We start from the raw sequence: 18,500 nt of genomic DNA on the forward strand, positions 1-18,500 counted from the left end.
AAATTTAAATATTGCATTAAAAATATTTTTTCATAATTTCTCAGTTTGTTAATCTATTTAATTCATCCCCATCTACTAGGCATATAAAAGAGGTCTGGGCTTTATGGAGAGCCGTTTCAGCCAAAATTAAATAAATAAATAAATGGGTGAAATATATAAAAAAATGAAGAAAATGAGTGAAATAAATAAAAAAATTGTTAAATAAATAATTTTGCTTTTACATTAACCCAATTTTTCATTTATTTATTTTTCATATTATCAATTTCTCAATTTCCCTTATTTCATTAATCTACTTTTTATTTACCCATTTTTCATTAATCTATTTTTCATTTAACCATTTTTTAATTTAGCTTTTTCATTAACCCAATTTTTCATTTATTGATTTTTTATATTATCAATTTCTCAATTTCTCTTTTTCATTATCTATTTTTCATTTATCCCTGTATCCATTTACCCATTTTTCATTCATCTATTTTTCATTTAACCCCTTTTCAATTTCCCTATTTCATTAACCCAAATTTTTCATTTATTTATTTTTCAGATTATCATTTTCTCAATTTCTCTTTTATCATTTATCTATTTTTCATTTATCTATTTTTCATTTGTCAATTTTTCATTTATCCTTTTATCTATTTACCCATTTTTCATTACCCATTTTTCATTAATCTATTTTTTCTTTTTTCCATTAACCTGATTTTCTATTTCCCAGTTTCATTAATCAATTTCTCATATCCCTTTTTTATTTACCCATTTTTCTATAATCTATTTTTCATTTAACATTTGTTTGAAAAATAGTTACTTTTCCCATTTTCCAATTTCCCTTATTCATTTAGCATTTCCTTATTTTCTTATTTATCACATTCTATTTCCCCGCAAAACTTGGAAAAAATAAATGCAAATGAGGAGAGGCACGTCATCAGGCTACAACTTCCCCAATTGGTTGGTTAGCGTCACACCCATACTTTGCTTCAAGAAAGATGGCGACCTACTAACGGGTTATCAATAAGCTGAAGCTCATTAACTTCATTAGAAAATAGTGTTGTTGACTTTAGTTCTCGTGTGGCAGCTCAGACAGAACGTGTTTGAGTTGGCGGCTCTCATGGACTCAGAGCTTCACCGTCGGGAGTTTTTATAGTTTGGACGAAGCGGCCGCTGAAGTTGGCTTACGATTGAAGGTTCGGGACACCTTCGTAGCTACCAGCTGTGATCCAACTATAAGGAGCAACTTTACTGTATATCGTAAGTGAACTGCAATATCCAGAGGCAGCTCTACGGAGCATTGAGCTGAAAGAATGAGAGTGGAGAGCCTTGGACATCTGCATCGGAGGCCATTTTTAAGACATGCACCGCTGCTGTCCGTCCAGGATCCTCCGCTTGCCCAGACGTTACACGGTAAGCTACCGCTGATGTTTGTTTTCCAACTACAGTCATATTTAATCAATAGGGCTCAATTACGATCGCGGAAAGTTTTGAGTTGATCTCGGCAGTAGGTGACAAACTGAACGCCTCCAGCATGTTGAGACCAGCACGTCCTCTGATCCAATACATCTTATTAAGTATAAAATCAACAAAACGTCTTCAAATTAATGGCCCAACAAAATTAATAATCTCAGTAATTATTGTTTAAACAAGGTGTGTGCATTTCTGTGCATTTCGGTTCCCTTACAAAAATAAAAAGGGACTCAAAGACCCTGATGAGCAGCAGTAAATATGAAGCCTGAAAACCTAATATCTTAATGGACTGAATCTTTTGTGTTTTTAACTAATCTCTGCTGGTTTGTGGGGCGCAAGCGGTTGCCACGGCAACAGATTGATTAAATGACATTAAAAAGTTAGAGGTTTAGAGTCGATCGCCTTGTTTTACCTTTGTTTACCTTTGCTGGGATGCATCACAGCTGCTGTTCACATTACACTAAACTGGATTAAACCTGTTCACATTACACTAAACTGGATTAAACCTGTTCACATTACACTAAACTGGATTAAACCTGTTCACATTACACTAAACTGGATTAAACCTGTTCACATTACACTAAACTGGATTAAACCTGTTCAATAACTGTTGCTGAATGGAGGAGAAACTGAAACATGACAACATGATGGAGCGTCTGACTGAACAACCAGACATGAAAACAGGTCATTAAATATGTAGTTTTTAAAATTAATATGGAATTTGAAAATAAAATTTTAATTTGGAAAAAAAAATTTTGAACCTAAATATTAATTAGTAAATATTTTATACCAATACTTAGTTTGTAGGCATTTCCAATTTTTTTCTGTGTGAAATGCTAAATAAACTAAAATATCGATGTTAATTTTTCTACAATAATCAGTACAGTCATCATGGTCTAAACGACATGTGTCAAACTCCAGTCCTGGAGGGCCGCTGCCCTGCAACTTTTAGATCTGCCTCTGCTGCACCACACCTGAATAGAATAATTAGGTCATTAGCAAGGCTCTGGAAAACGTATCTACACAAGAAAGAGGTAATTAAGCCATTTCATTCCAGTGTTTTGTACCTGTGGCACATATAAAAACTGCAGGACAGCGGCCCTGGAGGACTGGAGTTTGACACCCCTGGTCTAAACTAAGTAAATTCTCATGAAGATTTGATCAACCTGCCTCTGATTTCACTGCAGACCTTCTACTTCCTGGTTCTGCTGCTCTGAAAGAAGAAACTACAAACCACATGAGCTGTGACATCATCAGTTACGCAACATCCGTTACATTTACTTTCAGTTTGAATTACACTGTTAAGGTGCGGCTCTGATTAGAAGGTCCTCGCTGCAGCAAACAGAAAAGGGCGGGACGGACCACTGTCAGTCCCATACCTTATTTGGAAATGGGACTATTGCACTCCGGAAGTGAAGGGGGCGCCATTTTCCTAATTGCTAGTATAAATACCTTAAAGTAGCGGGGTTGAGATGTCGATTGAAAGACGTTTGAGAGGTTATTTCATTGTTCCACATGTTCGGCACACGATCCAAAATGGAAAAGGCACAAAGTCAGCAAAAGGTATTTTTACCTTCTTAAAACTTTTTTCACACAGTAAATCAATACGCTTTTCTAGATGAGGTTGAACATATAATAAACAGCTGTAAACTATTGAAATTCGTAATTCATTGAGGGTAAAGTTAAATTTAGCATGTAGCATAGGTAATTATTTCCCTGCAGGGCACCATTAGATAAAAATAGAAAAGTAGATAAAATGTATAATTGAGAAGTGTATTTTATGCTCAAACTTTGTTTTTTATTGTCTTTAACAGATCCACGTTTCTATTTGCAACCTTCGGAACAGCGAGAAGATTCTTCCGTATTGCATGAATGATGGATATTGCTGTCCCCTTTGCTCATACAGTGCCGATGAGTCGTTCAAGGTAGTGAACCATATAACAAGTACAGCTACGGTTCAACATAACGGTATGTAAAACTACACTTACACTACAATTTATTTATTTATTTACATCAACAGTTTTCTAGTGGTTTTTTTATTTTTTTATCATAAAACAACCACTAGAAAAAGGTTAATCCTTTTTGAAATATGTTTTTGTACATCAACATTTCTGGAAAGTCTTAATACTTTTTATAAACTAAAAGCTGCCATCATAGGTGGGTGTAGTACCCTCTACTTCAATATATTTTAGTAGTAAATAACTGCAAAAACACTAGTAAGAGTAACAGTATTTGGTGAAATGTCTACTATTAAGTATGGTTTTACCGATCATAATGTGCAATTTAATATTACTCATTTATTTCTGCAGACATGAATAAAAATGAAGTTATGTGCACTGTTAGGTATTTTAAAAACAAAAATTAAAAACATTAATATAAGTCAACAAATTAAGGTTAGAAGAAATCTAACAAACAACATTTATCTGTGCGTCGTGTTTTTTTATGGGTTAAAATATGTTCTTCATTCTGTGAAGTTACTCGCATTAGGTTGCATATCAACAAAATCTACTCAAATAAGAGTATAACGTATGACAAAATAGTCCATATATATATATCAAAACATATTTAATTGTTTGCAGTGGATTTATTACCTGGAAGCCATTGTGACTCCTAAAATTAGTTGTTGAATCCTACAAAACTGGAACAATAATGTTAAAGAATGTAAAGTGATTCATTTCAAAAATGCCTTTTTTTAAACCAATCATTTGTATATATTCTGATGTGTTCTAACATTTTTGTTTTATGTTTGTAGCTATTACACTGTGTCCTTGCTCTATTTTTAGTGGAAATGAACCATTTCTTGTTTAAAAGTATCCATAGTTTAAAAAGATGTTGTTTTTAATTATATTAATTTCTTTTTGTCACTGCAGAATTCCAAATCTTCAGATGTGGCCTACCCTGTAGACGCACATCTCACTTTCATTGCCCATACTGGTTTTTTTAACCATCGACAGAAGGGATAGGTTTGTGAATCATTTGTTGAACCATACAATGACTTTTAACATGGTGTCCAGCTGTGCATCAGCACAGACTCCTGTCCAGCCAGCAGCTACCAACATGCAGGAAACACAAGCTGCTGTCCGCTCAGAAGACATAATTACATGTGAAATATGCAATCTTCACTTGAGAAAAAAAAATCTTCGTATTCATTTGAAAAGAAAACACCTGGGAAATGTGGAGCTGATTTCACAAAAACGTCATTTAAGGAGTCAGTGTGTGGATGCCAAAAAAGGTGTTTTTGCTGTTGAGAAATCCTTTTATGGTCCATCAAAACCTATTGATGTAATAAAAAACACCTGGTCACAATTTCACAGATCAGAATGTGAGCTTGACAGGTGTAATGTGAATGCACAGTTTGCCAAGCGAAGTGGGATTTTGCCTTTTGAGTGCGAACACATTCAGTCATTACGCTTCTGTCCACGCGCCACAGACTCAGAAGAACCTCTGTCTGAATCTACCCTCAACATCCTGGTTGACAACTTATGGTTCAGTCTTCAAAGAAAAGAAGAACTTTTGAAAAGACAGCGGGAGGCCCTATCAAATAATACGCCGTTTTCATTTCTTCTTTTTGTCAGTGGGACGGAAACAACTTTTCATTTGTCTGTCTTTGAACCTAAAACCGCATTTTTCAGCAGACTTGGAAGGGTCATTGTCACTTATGACAAAGAAAATAATACCTGGCATTGTGCATGTACAGAGGGCAACAGATCCTGTACGCACAAGGCTACAGCAAAGTGGCATCTCTTTGAAAAAATGCCAGACATGTTCAAAGCGGCAGTAAATTCAGAGGAGGATGTTATGTGTGGGACGACAACAGTATCAGAATGTCAGGAGGAAAGTGGTTCCATTACTGATGAAGCAGCAGAGAGGATAATCAAGTACTTGATTTACCAGAAGAAAATACCTGCTGATCTTCCAGAAAGTCTTATCACCATCAATAGAGACGCCAAGGCTCTCAATGGGTTCCCCAAACATCTGATCCCATCAGAGACTGAATGCACAGAATGTGGACAGCACACCAATCTTAGTGACCCTCAGTCAGTATCATCCACAGCTAAAATATTGACTATGACAGGAGTAGTTAAAGGTTTGTAATTTGTTCTAATCTTCTCTGATTACAAGTGTATATTCCATTATGTCAATGTAAGATCTTAATGATAACCGTTTTAATATTCTTATAGGTATATCAACATACAGGAAGACTTGCCCCAATACGCAAAGATAAAAAATAAACATTCAGCAAACTGAACTCAAATGTCACAGTTTAACCAGAAAAAGATTTAATAAAGAACAACGAGTGAAGAACTGGAACATTTCCTCTGAATCAGTAAAATGAATTTATTCCACCTCTAAATCTCCAGCAGCTTTTAAAATACATATATTAAATTTTTGTTGACAGTTTATAAAAACACAAAAAATCTGTAAAAATATTGATCTCCTCTGTTTTCACCCTGTTCTCGACACAACCAATCAGTGCCAGGAGGCGGGTCTTAGCGCTGTCAATAACTAACCCACCGTTTTCTCTGCTACGTACAGCTAGCGTAGCATGTTGTGGATGCTAAGGCTAGTTAGCATAGCCACCGATGACAGCGGATTAATGTTTTTTTTTTATAACGGTAAGTTGTCATGATTTTGTGCTGCAGCTTTAATAATCCATCTAGCATCATGTCTATCTGTCATGATTTTGTGCTGCAGCTTTATTAAGCCATCTAGCATCATGTCTGTCTGTCATGATTTTGTGCTGCAGCTTTAATAATCAGTCTAGCATCATGTCTATCTGTCATGATTTTGTGCTGCAGCTTTAATAAGCCATGTAGGATCATGTCTGTCTTGATTTTGTGCTGCAGCTTTATTAGGCCATCTAGCATCATGTCTGTCCGTCTTGATTTCGTGCTGCAGGTTCCGCAGCCTGAACACGGCGTTCTTCAGGGACGCCATGGGCTTCCTGCTGATGTTCGACCTGACCAGCCAGCAGAGCTTCCTCAACGTTCGCAACTGGATGAGTATGAAACATTCATCTGACCCAGCAGAGCTTAAAACTCATCAGAGGTTTAATATTTCAGTTTATAGTTCAGGAATATCCTGTAAATATTTTTATAGATCTATTTTAAGACATTTTTACTAAGTTGATGTTCTAGTTTATGAATTTATTCAGGAAAGAGATGGACTAGAGTAAAATCATCTCCATCCTCGGTGCAGAAATCAGCATAAACTCAGATCCTTCCTCCAGAACCATCACTGCTCACATAAACTCCATAAATATTCACATCCTAACTTTTATTTACAGTTTTATTTTCCACATTTTTTATATTATTCAGTCTCATATTTCTTTGGATCGGATTTTATTTCATGTTGTAATTTTGCTGTTATTTTACTTCTTTAAATTTATCAAACTTTTATTTTTGTATGAATCTAAATTCCTCAGTTGCTCTTAGTTCTGGGCGACATGGCTTAAAAATAAAATCTCAAATTTTCTCATAAATTTCTGATTTAATTAATTATTTTTTTACAGAAAATATTTTTGAAAAAGTTCAGTTAGTTGACTGTAAGGACTTTTGTTCAATTCTGGGAAAATTTAGTGATAAAGTTTTGATTTAGCAGGAACTTCAGAAAATGTTCAACATTCCTAATTTAAAGTTTTTGTTGTTTCTCACAGTTATAAAATCATTAATTTATTCTGGTAACATTATGAGTTTATTCTGGTTTTACTTCAACTTTTTTCTGTGAATAATAATCTTAATCTGCCTTCTGTATTTTGCTGAATAATTCAAAATCAAAACAGAAGCTGTAAAAACACGTTTGTAAACCAAGATGGCCGCCGTTGGCTCTGAAGAATCAAAACCCAAAGAGCAAATTGGTGAAAAACTCCTGATTTTTTTCCAAACTTCAGGAATTTAATTGATAAATCTGATCTATCTGAGGTCAATCGTCACTTTACTGCTGCTACGTCTGAATTAACGTCACGTTTCTCCGTACTCTGCTGCGCCGCCTGGTTGCCGTGGCGACCGAACCGCAGGCCAGCTGCAGGCCAACGCCTACTGCGAGAACCCGGACATCGTTCTGGTCGGGAACAAGGCGAACCTGGCCGACCAGCGGGAAGTTCAGGAGAAACAGGCAAAGGAGCTGGCCGACAAATACGGGCAAGTGGCGATTAAAACAGTTCACTGAGTTTTTACCACAAAACATTTCACTGAGTTTTTACCACAAAACATTTCACTGAGTTTTTACCACAAATAAAAACATTGCCAAGCTGGGCGAGGGAACGCCCGACCCGAAAAGATGCTCATGTTAGACCCGGAGACGCTGCTCCGTCCTCTGTCCTCCTCACGTCCCCTCCGTCTCTTACTTTTCTCCCTGTCTGTCCTCAGCATGTTACTTTCATCTTTCAGTCATTCCTGTTTGCAGCTCTGACAGTTAACACCCTGCAGCTCCCTCTAGTGGAAATCCGAGGCATCGCAGCCTCCGCCTGTCAGCCTTGAGGAGCAAATTGAACCAGTAGGGGGCGCCGTCATCGCTGTCAGACGCATTATGTGCCTCGCCGAAAACCTGCAGCCTGGGAATTAAACTCTGCACGCTCCTGCTTCACCGTTTGTCAGAACCAGAAATCCAACCTCAGTTCACGGCTTCACCGCAGGAAAAGGTCCAACTTTGGGTCAAATCTGGACTAAAACGAGTTTAATGCCAGGCTGTGAGAATGAAGCTTTTTATCCTGGACGACACTGAGGATTAGTGGGACCACTGTGTTTAAATTATATTCCTTTGTTTCTCTCCGCTCTGTTCCGGACCGGTACCAACCACACATTAGAGAAGCTTTGTTTTAGACATTTACTGAACATGTGCCAAATGTGTTTTGTGTTAACGGGCTTTACTGGGAGTCTGACACAAACATGGAGCGGCTCCAGCGTTTCTCTACATGAAGCTGTTTGTGGTGTCTTTTTGTGACCACTTTGTTTTATTTTTTATTAATCAAAGCTTTTTTAGCTAATTTATGGAAGTATTTCAGCTTCAGTCATATTTCTTGCTTTACTTCTTGCTCTGTGAATATGTTTTTCATACTCGCTAACTTCACTAACATGATAAAAAATCAAGCTAACCCAGCTTAGCCTACAATGTTTTGCTTGTGAAAACGGAAAATAAATTACAGTGGCTCTCAAATCTGTGTTCACAGTAATCATGTTTCTACAGTTAATAGAGATATTTTTCAGCAGTTCATCAAAAATAAGAAAACTTTAATTTTCACAGGCTGTCCACACTTTTAAGATCCAATGCAACTAAACCATCTCTTTGTTTTGATATGTTGTAATAAATATTTTGTTGTGTTATTATTGTGGACATCCACCACAAATGGTCGTCCAAAATTAAACCTCTGTTAACATTTATTTACTTTTTTAAACAGTGGATACAAAAGACTCATTAGCTAATGTAGCATTAATGCTAGCCAGTTAGCTTTTATAACTGCTAGCAGGATGCTAACGTATCAACAGTAGCTACTTTTAATTTTAACTAAAAAATAAAGTTTTTATGTTTTGCTTTATTTTCATTTGGTTTACTTCTGATCAGAACGCACTAGCATGCTAAAGAAAGGCTAACTTAGCATAGCCACCTAGCATTTTTTAGCATGACATAAAATTGACTAGTATTGGCATTGTTTTGTCATCTGTACACTTTATAGCTACAGTTAATTTCCAGCACAAAGGAACCTGAAGTTTAAAGTGAATGAACCTCAGTTAGCATCATTATACCTAATGTAGCTTCAGTGCTACACAGTTAGCTTCAAAGATATTGTAATGTATCAACATCAGCTCAAGGTTTTGCATATTTATTTTAAGCAATTCTATGTATATTTTATTATCTTTATCTGCCTCACTAACTTATTTTATTCATAGTCATGCTAGTTTAGCAGAGCCGGCTTTTTTTTTTTACACAAACATCAGAGCTTGGAGTAAATTAATTTAAACCTACATTGTTTGATTCGTCATATGGTGTAAAAAATTTAATGTTTTAACTATGGATGTCCATCTTAGCTGAAAAAATAATAAATGCTCAGTTAGGCAGCCGTTCCGTTTTGTCTCTTTGCCATTTTTTGTTTTTTTATGCCAGACTTTCTCCAGTACAAACTGTCTTGTAGACGCCGGGTTGTTTGGTACCGACGGATGTTTGTGACAGTTATTTCCTAAATTTATAGAAAATACTTCAAAAAAAGTTTATAGTTTAGTTAAATGGCTTTGCTACAAAATATCGATGCGTTTTTAGCTGATGGTTGAATGAATTTCCAGAGGGGCAACTGACCCGGATACATTTAATTAACACTAAATTTTATTTGAATAGCAAACAATAATAACTCTACAGTATTTATTTACTAATGTAGCATTGTTGCTAAGCCGGTAGCCTTCATATCTGCTAGCACAATGCTGACTGGAGTGACTCAAAGTTTTCCCATTTTTCTGTCTCAATGAAATAAATCAGTTTTGGTGCCTAATTTGCCTCATTTGCATCAGAAAAGTTTTCATAACTTCGATCTATCTGCAATTTATATGTTATAAATTTTCCCTGTGGATGATTAAGTTGCTCTGTGTTGATTTTCACCCAACAAGCATTAAAGTTTTTTTTGTTTAAATTACTGACATGTTCTTCTTATAAATTAATTCATATCATTATTTTACCACCACTGTGCTTCATTGTTGGCTTCATTACTACACTTACTAAAAAATATTAGTTTGTTTTATTGTTTTTGGGAGCAATAAGTTTTATTTAGGTGTGACTCAAAGTTTGCTAAAAAAAACACAAACTTGTTGCTGCAGCAGCAATTCTATGGAATACCTCACATGCCAAGATTGGCTCAAATGATCTGTGTTGGAGAATTGAACAATAATCTGCATATTAATAATGAAAATACAGAATAATTTCAGTAAATCAGAAAAACACCAAATGAGCTCCAGACTAACTCTGTTAGCATCTTTTAATGTTTCAGAAAGGAGGAAAAGACGTGGAGATTTAATTCCTTTTAAATCTCCATAAATAATTACATATATGTTGCATGACCAGTTGTGGAACCAATGCCTTGTAATCATGAAAATCTTTGATACGGTTAGTTTTCTGCATCGCTGCTCTTTGTTTATATTTTTTAACGCTACCTTTAGCTTAACTCTTTATATTTGATTTTGTTTCTGGTTGTTTTCAACACATCTGCCATCTTGAAACCTGAACATTATGTTGCGTTCATGTTGTGCCTGTTGAACCTTCCTGTTTGTGAGGTTTTGTCGGCTGCTGAATGTCTGAATAACAAACCAGAAAGTCCTGAAGTTGGTTTTATTTTTGGAAACGCGTCTGTGTGAGTTTCTCTGATGCCTCCAGTTTGAACTCGTTTGTTTTATCGCTGTGCGTGTCGATGCCTGTATGTTGAGCATGTTGGACACAATGAGAACAACATGAGATGCTTTGTGTTTCTGGTGCCAGAGCTGAAATAAATCGGTTGGTTTTATCCGCACAACTGTTTTGGTTTGGTTTTTTATTTTGTTTTTTACAGATTAGTTTTAAAGTAAATAGTAAAAACAGTTTTTGTGCTTCATTTTATAAAGGAGATAAAGTTGGACTAAAGTCTGTCAGAATCCTCTGAGACCCGTTTCTACATTTAGTTTCTGCAGCGTTGAACTCAAAGGGAAGATTTTTCGTTTCATGTTCTGAGGTAAAATGGATGAGGGTCCAAAGCACAGAAACACTGAACACACCAGTCTCTTCCTGCATAGAACACACAGGCCTGGTTCTGGTCCAGATTCTGATCAACTGATCGTAACACAGCTGGATCAATTGAAGGCTGTTCCCTGATGACTCTGACTTCTGTTCCAGCATCAGACTGATGGCTGCAGTCGGGTCGACATCCTGATCTTTGTCCTCATCAGAATCTCTCTCAGATTCTCATCACACTGTAATCTTACAGCTTCAGGAGCCAGAATCCACCGTTCATCCATCACATCGTCTCTGTTTGGTTCTCCTTCTTCCACCGACTCTGAATCTCCTCAGGAAAGTTTCTCATGTTTGTCTGTCTGTCTTAAAGCTTTTCACAGACTCAACGTCCTCAGAACCAGGAAGTCGTCTGCAGCCAGAACAGTAGAAGAGCTGATGGGTTTGGACCATCATGATGTTGGAATAATAATAGTGCCGACTGAATACCAACATGAATCAGCAGCTTTTTAATGCAGGTGGAAAAAAGACCCAAACAGGCGACAAGAAGGTGAATCAGTGACAAACAGTCTCCACAGCAGAGAGATGAATCACGGCTCCTCCTCCTCCTCCTCCTCCTCCTCCTCCTCCTCCTCCTCCTCCTCCTCCTCCTCCTCCTCCTCCTCCTCCTCCTCCTCCTCCTCCTCCTCCTCCTCCTCCTCCTCCTCCTCCTCCTCCTCCTCCTCCTCCTCCTCCTCCTCCTCCTCCTCCTCCTCCTCCTCCTCCTCCTCCTCCTCCTCCTCCTCCTCCTCCTCTCCTCCTCCTCCTCCTCCTCCTCCTCCTCCTCCTCCTCCTCCTCCTCCTCCTCCTCCTCCTCCTCCTCCTCCTCCTCCTCCTCCTCCTCCTCCTCCTCCTCCTCCTCCTCCTCCTCCTCCTCCTCCTCCTCCTCCTCCTCCTCCTCCTCCTCCTCCTCCTCCTCCTCCTCCTCCTCCTCCTCCTCCTCCTCCTCCTCCTCCTCCTCCTCCTCCTCCTCCTCCTCCACTGAGTTCTGATGGGTCGGTTCAGATCGTCTCTGAAGATCAGACACCAGAACAGAGGCGGATCAGAACCAAAGCCAGCAGCTCTGCTGAAGCTCAGGAGAACTCTGAGTCCAGATGTGGACCCTGGTCTCCTCCAGAACCTCCTCTGTTCTGCTGTGGAGGAGGAACTGTGTGGCTTCAGTTCTGCAGCAGGACCTTCTCAGCTGCAGCAGAAGAAGAAAGGACTTCCTGTGTTCAGGTTGGATAGAAACCTGGATCTTTTTCTAGCTTGTGGCTCTGCTTCCAGCGTAGATGTTCTCCAGGTTCTGGTCTGGATCTAGTGGAAACAAACAAACCCTAAAGTCGTCCCTGCAGACCAGCTTTAGATTTGGATCAACTGAACATCAAGCTTCAGTAACATCTCAGTTAAAGTTTGTTTTCCAGATCTGAGGTCATTTTTCAGTTTTCCCTAAAGTTGAAAGTGTTTACATTGTACAACCAGCTCCAAGAGTTGCTCCAACATGCTGAATTGTTTTGTTACCTTTAAAATGATCTGCAGCTTTTGCTCCTTGGTCCTAATGATGCTGCCTGTTCACCAACGTTCACTAACAAATACACTTCTAGTTGCTGATAAGCTCCATTACCAAAGCTTATAGATGATCAATGCAAATCTTCTGTATGTGTTAAAAAGTATCAAATAGTCAGATTAAGTAAAATATTAATGAACTCAGATCAATCATAAATATTAATATTTTCCTCTAACAAGTAATTTCTCCTTTTCAGGAGCCTAAACCGTATAAACAGAATGATTGAAATATACTATGAAAATATTTAATTTACAGAATCCTGATGATAAACTTCAGTTGTGAACTGAATGAAAGTGGAGGAAAATGTTCTGTTCACACTAAATGTTTCTGAGCTCAATTCATTGTCATGTTTAATAAAATTCCTCATCACATCAGACATTTTATTCATTCGACTTCAAACAAGAATTTAAATGAATCTAAAGTAAAATAAACTTAATTTAACTTGATATTTTGAGTGAAACAATAGAGAAATGTTTGCTCTTTCACCAGGTGACGACAGTTTTTATTACATATTGTGAAATAATTATTTAGTTTAAATTGCAGCTTTAAGTTAAAACTGAAAATTCAAGATTAATGAACTTAAAAACAATGTTTAGACAACTTGTCTCTTGTTGTTGAATAAACTTCATGAACTTGAGTTAAAACCAAAACTAATTTCTTGTTGACTTAAATTACATTTTCAAGGCAGCAGGTGGATTTTTATTTTCAAGTTAAATCACCTTCAAATGTTTTACAGTGCAGCTGGTTGGTTGATTTGATGCTGATGAAACTTAATGAGACATTTTCCATGTAATACAGTTTGTTACTGGTTTGACCTGCTTATAGAAACTGGGATCTGTTCTATTCATTCATCTCTATGCACTGTAAACCTTGACAAGTTGACTTTACTTAAAAATTGAGGATTGCACTGAAAAATGTGAGTAAGTTTAACTACTATTCTTATGTTTAGTTTCCTTAACATATTCTTGTTCAGTTTACTTAACACCTTGTTGTGTGAACGTAATTGTGTCGAGTTAATTTAACTTAGTTTAGTGAATTTGTTTCAACTTAGAAATATCAAGTAAATGATCCTCTTCTTAACTCGACTACATCAAGTTAGTCCATCTTACATGAACAGTTTACTTAGCAGAATCTAGGAAACCAGTTGCCTTAGTAAGTTATGTAACCACAACGAAAGACTTTAAGTTCACATGATTCAACATTTTATCTGAACAAAATGATAAACTTAACATAACAGTCAGTGACCCCACATGAACCAGGATGAAGTCGCCATGGCGTCTGAATCCTGTGGATAATAAGAAAAGCACAAGTTAAAAACAGATGAAAGTTTAGATTTTTGACAAACAGAAAAGCAAAACATAGCAGAGACATTGTAGAAGCCTGTCATCGTCCTGGAGGACAACTGAGAGACATGGCAGGACAGCAGGCGTCATGGCAACAGCATCTTTGGTCTACAAGTAGAAAAACAATAAAAGCTCAAGCATATTCTGAAGAAATCACTTTTTCACAATAAGTGTCCTAAAATAATTGTTCACCTTATTTGCTGTCTAAGCCTGATTGGACTGTTGATGGTTGTCCAGTTAAAGGAGAAACAGCAACGATCCAACCTGCTGTCAGCTGATTATTATATTAAAGCCACAGGCTGTTGCTCAATCATTCATTATTTCAACAACTAACTGTGTTTTTTCTCGTCTCAATCACCCAAATATCATCGATACAAATCCCCCCAAACAATGTGACTCAATGTCCCTTTAATGCAGCATCAAACTGGCTGCTTGTTGCAAATGACAGGATGTGAAGAGGAGTCATGTGCATGTGAGCGCGTCCAACTGAACAACATATGGATTAAAAACATGCAGGATCTTCTTCACCTTGAACAAAATCCTTCATGAAGCTCATCCTTGGTTCAACCTGGACACGAATCTTGGGAAGTGTGTCGTCAACGACTCGTTTCCAGAGCTGAAAGCAGCTCAGGAGATCCCAGCATGCACTCTGGTGACCTCTGCAGAAACAGGAACCATCACATCCAGCTCCACAGGACTTTAGATGGCTTTGGGAAGGCATTTGATTTAATATGGATACATAAACAACCTTCAGATCAAATGCTGATTTTGCTTATTGATATAAAAAACTAATGATGTAAAAACTCACATATAGAAAATGCTGATCAATGTTTATGCTCAGATTTGCATAAACATTTGCTGATATGTTGCAGAAGTCTAAGAATCTCATGTTTCCAATCACTGAAGTCTATTTCTTTATACAAAGTCAATCTACTCAAGTATCAATAGTTCCTAATATTATTTAAACTGCTATCAGTAAAAGTGAAAAGTTCACTTCCCCCCAGTAAATGACTCATGTAAATGTTTCCACTAGCTTGAAGGAAACCAACAAAATGAGTCGCCTGTTCTTAACGAGCTTCACCTGATAAATTGTAGATAACATTGTTTGCCCAACAGCTTTACTTCCTTGGTTTGTTTAGAAAAAAGCTGCAGTGCAAAGATTTTAGTCTTTTAACCATGACTTATGAAATACTCTTATTAAAATCTTCATCTGGGTTTCAGACGGTGTTCTGGAAAGAAACCAAGAATAATCCATCACTCTAATGATTTGATGCCAAAGTTACAGTTACTTGTTTTACTTGTAGGTTTTCCCTCAAAGTCAGTTTTCTTCTAAGTAAACCTGCTCTGATTCTTGTCCATGCTGTGTTCAGCTCTCATCCAGCTCACCTGCCACCCTGATTGCTCACCTGTTCCACCTTAAACTCGTCTCAGTCTCTGCCTCGTTGCCAGATTATCTTTAAAGTCCCTGGATGTTGCGTTTTGGATCTCCTGGTGCAGATCTTCATTGCTCCCACTGTTCCTCTGGTTTCCTGCATTTCCCTGTTGTCAGACCCTCAGCTCCTCTGCTCCACCCGTCTGCTGCTCTGCAGGCCAGTTGAGATGAACATTTCAAAGATACCCTCCGTTATCTGAGCATCACCAGCCTTCTCGCCTCTCTCCTCAGTGCTGTGTTTGACAAACTCTTCCTGAACCAGAGTCTGAATATTAACTAAACTTGTTTTTTCACTGCTTCCTCCTGTGTGTGGTTGAATTTCTGGGTCCCACTGAGTGTCCTTACAAAACCAATATTAATTTAAATATTTCACTTTAGGACTGATCCTCAACACAACCATCCTCCAACTTTTGTTTAACATGTCAGAGTTTTAACAATGAAGGAAAACACAGAGTGCCATTTTATCTTTAGGTTTCATGTCAGTGATTCTTGAGAATAGGGACAAAATGGGTTTTAATTTTCCCTTTTTTTCATTTCTCAACCTTAAGTATGCAACAATGACAAATGATGTTTTGGAAATGTAAAGATGCTAAGCTACAGGCTCCCAGTTGCAACATAAAAAAAAAAAAAAACATTTTTAATGGACCTGACCTACAACGTTGTCATCACCATCTGACAAAAATAAATATAAAATAATTTTAATGACCCTATTAGTGATATTTTACTCATTTTACTGACAAATGCTTCTCAAGAAACAAAATAAATATTATTTAAAACAAAAAAACAACAAAAAGTACGTCTGTCGGAGTTGACACAGAACTGTAGGTGACAAACTAGTGAGTAAAATGAAAAACTAGGTACATGTGATGTAATGCAATTTATGTAAAATACATTAAAATGAATTAATTGCACATTTAAGTGAGATTTGACAACAATTTCACTGAAAGAGTCACAGAAACTCTGACGGAGTTGACGGAATGTCAAACTATCTCAATTTATATGATCTTATTCTGAAGGACCATGAAATCTTTACATTTTACCAAAATTAAGCTTTTATTTCACAAAATTTCATCAAAGTTTTGTAAATTGTCCGTTATGGTGTTGACACATCATGGTTGTGACAAAAAACTTGGGAATAAAAAGTAGAAAAAACTAAAGAATAGCATAAGCTAACCGGAGCTAACTAGCCCTGTTAGCAAAGGAAGAAACAGGAAGTGGTCATGGGGTCCTCAGAAGTTCTGGTGCCCCCAATAATGCCTGATTTTTTTTTACATTCTTTTCATTTCTGACAGTGTCGACAAAAACTAGGGACAAATTTCAATGGAGTTGGAAAATATATAAAAATGATTTTTAATTCAATTTATTAATACGTTTATAATTATTTATATAATTACTTATACTTAATTGTCATAATATATAGTTATTTTATTTCTTTAATTGTTTTAAACTATAATAATGTATTGAGTTCTGCTCCTGGACAAAGGGTTTTTACAGGCACCATCCACCGACTGTAATGTTTAAAATTAAAAGGAAAATATTCCGCAAATACCAGGAAAATATACATAAATAATGTCACACTGAACACAAATCCTAATCAATAATCTCTACTGTATCTGCTCCTTTCTTCTTCTTCTGCAGCCCCTGAATTAACAGGAACAACTGATGTTTGTTCGTTCTGTAAGAAAAAAAACAACAAAGTTTTGCTTCTTTTACATTGCTGATTTTAGAGCACACACATGATACAGTACTTAATAAATTAAAATGAAAGTTGTTCATTTACATTATATTCATTTAGCCACAAAAGGAAAGTTATTAGTCATATTCTATAATTCAGAGGGGAAAAGTTTTAGACATTTTAATGAGATAAAAATGTTTTCAAAGTTTTGACAAACCTTAACGTCTCTTCGTCTCCTGGAGTCGTTTCAGTGAAGTTTGCTACTAATCTGCTGTCATGTCATGAGCTGGAAAAAGAAATCAAAGATAAGACTTACAAAATAGTTTCATAATTTTGGTTATGGTTGTAGAATTTAAACTGAGGTAACACTGAACAATACATTGTTGGGTGAATAGTGTGAAAAAGAGGAGATATTAAAGAGATTCTAACATAAATGGCTGCAAATGCATCCGTTGCTGAAAATGAATAAAACTCATGTAACACAGTGTAATGATTCTCTGAAACACTTTGAGTCGCCGAGCTTTATGCTTTTCAAACCCTTGTTATTTGGTCAGTTTGATTTCAGAAGAGCCGATGACATTTCTATTACAGAAACATAAAATGTACTCATCTTTAAGACGACTAGAACAAGACTCACTGATGGCGATGAGTTCAGCCAAAAGTAAAACATTCAGGATTCCCAAAGCCACACAGAGGCAAAAACCTGAACAAAATGTAATTAAATACATACTAGTGTAACAAGGCGGCCGTTTTGCGGTTGGATTTTACGATGATGAAGATTTCAGGAGGCAGAGTCAGATAGAAACAGCAGTGGGTTTATTCTCCTCACAGCATCAATACACAGATAATAATTATTCTCTTCACAGGTGAAAACTGAAGGCTTAAATAGTCTGAGCTGTGTTGGACTCAACCACTTCCACTTCACAGTGGGATCTCCCTTAACAAATCTCCACCTATTTAAATAAAATACACTTTAATATAAACATTTAAATTTACTTTTTATAAATATTTCATATTTTATCCTACACCAAATGAAACACCACAAAAACCCATAAACAATTATCTCCCCACACCTTTCAATGGCCTCTCCCAGAACCTATAAATGGTGTCTGGACCCCCGGGGTAGTATTTGCCCAAACACCCTGGAGAGGACACAGAAAAGACAGGTGAGTCACTCAATATCAGCACTCCACACTTTACAGATTATGCACACACATTTGTTCAGTTTTACCCACCAGTAGCTCATTGCTCTGAGTAACAATTATCCTCCCTCCACAGAAAACCAGCTCACTCTCCAATGACGAGCAGCTGTGCAGAGCCCAGAACAAAAGG

General features: G+C 36.9%; 1 protein-coding gene and 1 long non-coding RNA gene across 3 annotated transcripts in view; one reads left to right on the plus strand and one right to left on the minus strand.

The window, feature by feature from the left end:
• Window positions 1–18,500, plus strand: part of LOC145554427 (uncharacterized) — a 61,589-nt gene that overhangs the window by 13,828 nt on the left and 29,261 nt on the right. The gene's annotated exons all lie outside the window — the stretch shown is intronic.
• Window positions 13,904–15,461, minus strand: LOC145553956 (uncharacterized). Of its 2 annotated transcripts, XR_014090020.1 has the most exons (3): window positions 14,590–15,461; window positions 14,088–14,169; window positions 13,904–14,003 (listed from the first exon to the last, which is right to left on the minus strand). It is a non-coding gene; the product is annotated as an uncharacterized LOC145553956 (long non-coding RNA). The 2 variants fall into 2 exon arrangements; XR_014090019.1 differs by having other exon boundaries at window positions 14,088–15,461.

Source organism: Poecilia reticulata, chromosome 12 (genome assembly GCF_904066995.2).
Source record: "Poecilia reticulata chromosome 12, P_reticulata-male-v2, whole genome shotgun sequence".
NCBI lineage: Eukaryota > Metazoa > Chordata > Actinopteri > Cyprinodontiformes > Poeciliidae > Poecilia > Poecilia reticulata.